This window comes from Frankliniella occidentalis, unplaced genomic scaffold (assembly GCF_000697945.3).
Source record: "Frankliniella occidentalis isolate FOCC.00 unplaced genomic scaffold, Focc_3.1 Scaffold10, whole genome shotgun sequence".
Lineage (NCBI taxonomy): Eukaryota > Metazoa > Arthropoda > Insecta > Thysanoptera > Thripidae > Frankliniella > Frankliniella occidentalis.
This window is the reverse complement of record NW_026267140.1, coordinates 3,053,340-3,056,909: the sequence shown is the minus strand read 5'-3', so window position 1 is coordinate 3,056,909 and position 3,570 is coordinate 3,053,340. Positions and strand designations below refer to the sequence as shown.

The 3,570-nt window shown below is 48.6% G+C and overlaps 1 protein-coding gene across 4 annotated transcripts in view; it reads right to left on the bottom strand.

Moving 5' to 3' along the window:
* The window catches only part of LOC113212602 (dual specificity protein phosphatase 10-like), an 84,656-nt gene that overhangs the window by 38,656 nt on the left and 42,430 nt on the right, over positions 1-3,570 (bottom strand). The window lies entirely within an intron of this gene.

The following is a 3,570-nucleotide window of genomic DNA, read 5'->3' as shown; positions in this document are numbered from 1 at the left end:
CAGGTAACGTTTCCTGATGCAACCTACCCCATGCAAAAGGATAGGGCTATCACAAACAGGTTGCATCACCAAACGTTTTTCCAGTGAATGGGGGCCTTAGGGGTGGAGCACGTACGCTGTGTCGTAGCCCTGACAGTAGAGGAAACGCTCAAATTAATCGAAACTTGGAGGAAGAGAAATAACTCCCATGAACCGTAAAAGGCAGCCTCCTGGAATTGACTAAAAACCCATTTACAAGAAAAGGACGAAAAACATACAGTACTGGACCAAGACTGGACCCTGTCGCGTAGTGTCTGCTGCTGTCCCTTGAGAACTAAGCTGCCAACCCAGTAAGACTCGACGGGACACCAACTGGTTGATTGGATGCCCAGCCGCGCGTTAGCAGAGGCACAGTCATCACATAAACGGACAGTGCGATTGATTGCTTGATTGATTGGTAGTTAATCGTTGAGGGGTCAGCGATCAGTCGCAGCGAGGTCGACTGATCAGTGTGGGGATACAAGTGTGGTAATTGAAGTATCGGGCCACTTCAACAGTCCTACCTTCAATGAGGTGGCGATGTCTCCCCCCTCCCTGTCACTCTCTCTTCTCCTCCCGGAGCCCCCTTCTCTATCATCATCATCACACCAGCTCCGTTTCGCTCCACTGGCAATTGGGTTCCGCGGCAATCGAGTCACCAATAATCACGGTCAAAATATTACGAGGAATTTCCCCGTGATTTACAGTGCAACCCCCAGCACTACTGTAAGTTATTTTTGCTCGTATTTTTGTTGAAAGTCACGGCGAGTGTCACTGGAAGCTGCAGTGCTGTAAGTGTATCGCCGCCTCAAGGCTGGCCGCCTCTTCCAGTGCTGAATGTATTCACTGTAAGTTTTTGAGAATGAAAAATTGTTTTGCGGGGATGGAGAAAACACTGAAAAAATAGAGTGCAATACAGAATAAACATGACTGAGCATGCCCATACACACCACACAGCGGCATGTCCAGAAAACAGTTCGCAAAGTGTACAGTGCATACCCACGCACAGAGTTTGTACCAACCAAGGTACCAAGAGCCTACAAACCCGATCTGAGAAGTGTAGCCGATTTCCGAGACGCTCGCGAGTCTGACTAGTATACTATAAATTGTTATTACAACAAGTTACAAACCGAGTTTCAGCTCGACTTTTGGAGAGTACTGGTCCAAACTGATAGGGCACTGCGAGACGCGAGGCAGTATAGGAGGAACAACGTCCTGAGCAGGAGATGGTGTCCGGATAGCGCGGACCGTTTAGCGCCGGCAACCGCGGCACGTGGCGAACCAGCCAACCCCCGCCACGTGTCGAGATAAGGTGACGTCACCGCGTTATCAGGACTGTGCGTGCGTCCGCGCCTCTTTGAGTGTGTGTGTGTGTGTGTGTGTGTGTGTGTGTGGGCGCGCGCGCACGTGTGTGTGTAAGGGAGCGGTCACGCAAGCGTGCATGGGATCGTTTTTCAGAAACGTGTGTAGTGTGCATTCAAAAGGGGTGGGTTCAGATTCAGAATTACCTCCAGCTCCTGCACAGAAGTTTTGACAGAGGCCGAGGGGTGGGTGCCCAACTCGAGAAAACTATGTATACCGGATTACCAAAAATACCAATAATTCCCTGGGATATCAATGACCAAAGATTACCGATGTATAGTAGATGGGATTGGTTGCACTCTCCACAGTAGCCAAAGAAGTGGAAGCACGCCAAAGGCGCCTTTCCAGCTTCGTTTTTCTCTTCGTACTTCCGACCCAAACGGAAATACCTCACTAAAAATCCTTTTGTTGAACGTTTCACTCAGTATTTTCAATCAGTAACAATAATTTAATTTTCTCCTGAGCCTTCCTAGTAGGTGGTGGTAGTCAGCGCCGTCCTTCTGCAAAGCCCCCCCCCCCCCCAAGAGGGGCTCTGAGCCTAAAGGTCTGGAATATTGCTCTGTTAAAGAAAAGATCAGACTTATCCAAACCCGAGTATAGAACCAAAGTTGCCTTGGAATTTACCAGACGGCCGCTTGGATTGTCATCTCTCGTGCGATGTGGACCCACAAAAAGTGCCTGTCACCTCGCCTCCGTAATAAGGCTCTTAAAAACCCGACCCGTGGGTACCCGGGTAACCCGGGTAGGAACCGGGTCAACGGGTTTTCCCGGGTACTCGGGGTACCCGGGTAAACCCGGTGGAACCGCGCCTACAAGTAGGCAATTTGACATGCTCGTATGTCAAATTGCCTAGCTATAGGCGCGGGGCAGCCGGGTAATACACCAAGTACCCGCGAAAACCCGTCTACCCGGGAAAACCCGTCGACACGGGTCCTACTCGGGTGCCCGGGTAAGCGGGTTTTCCGGGTACCCGATAAGAGCCCTACTCCGTCTCCGTTCCTTTCATCACCCAGGATTCTAGGGCCAAATGCCCACTCAAACCTATCGGCATTCTGAAAACTCAACAAGTTGAAGTGTTTGCTGATATATCAGCGTTCAATAGTACACTGTGGAGTTTTCAGAGCAGGTCAGGCTGCTAGGACGCTTAGCCAAATGGGCTTGCAAGTCAATCTTATTCAGTTACGGATGAAAGTCCAGTTCGCAGGGAAGGCGATGTACCGCGTTGCCTACATACACGGTCGTACAGGGTTGTTCATATGGTAAATCCTCCCCCGCCCAAGCTACATTACATTCATACCTGCTCTTACCTAGGGAAACATCGGCTACTAGCAGTCAACAGTCTGTTAAGTATGTTTGTAGGTGATACGGAGGCCAATTTTATACTTGACCCGACTACTGTAACCGCGAGGCCTCTGATGGCTGTTGGCCAAAGGCTTAAGGAATTTTCGATCCGTAAAATTACGAAGTTCTGAAGACACTAAGTATTGACTTAGTTTTCTGAAACGAGCTGAAATATGGTCAGTCGTATTTACCATACCGATCGCAAACTTACGACATTATTGTCTATAATAGTTTTATTACACTTTGGCACGGTGCAGTGGAGCCGGTGATGACTCGGGCCGAGATGAATGACTAAGCAGAGTTTGCAAGAGGTGCCGACCTAGATAAGGAAGAGGGGAAAATGAGCTCACTGACGAAAACCTACAGGAGATAATCGGACAGCACCGAGCGACCTTATAACGGGCAGTGACAGCGTGTTGTGTATCTGATCTCCTTGACTATCGGACACAAACGAGGAGGCGTACCGTCACAACACGCTTACATCCAATACGAAGACTATTGCACAAAGGAGTGCAATAGGAACGTGCTCACGGCCATGCCACGAGCTACTGTGTAAAAACGTAACGTGCAGGCCATGCCCGCGAGCACTATTGTAAAAATCTACAGTAATTCGAAGAGGACGGCCAATATATTTTTAGTATGGTCCTGGCTGTCTTTAATTTTACAGTCGGACTGTTACAGACTTAAATAACTAAGCTAGTAAACTTTAATTTTACAGTCTGGCCGTATTCCACAATACAGTGCTATTATTGATAGTCGGACTGTAAAGCAAAACCTGTTGATGGAAATTTCAAATGGGGTTTTGTAGATTTTGTCTCACTATAGTCCTTTATAACAGCCTTTTACGGT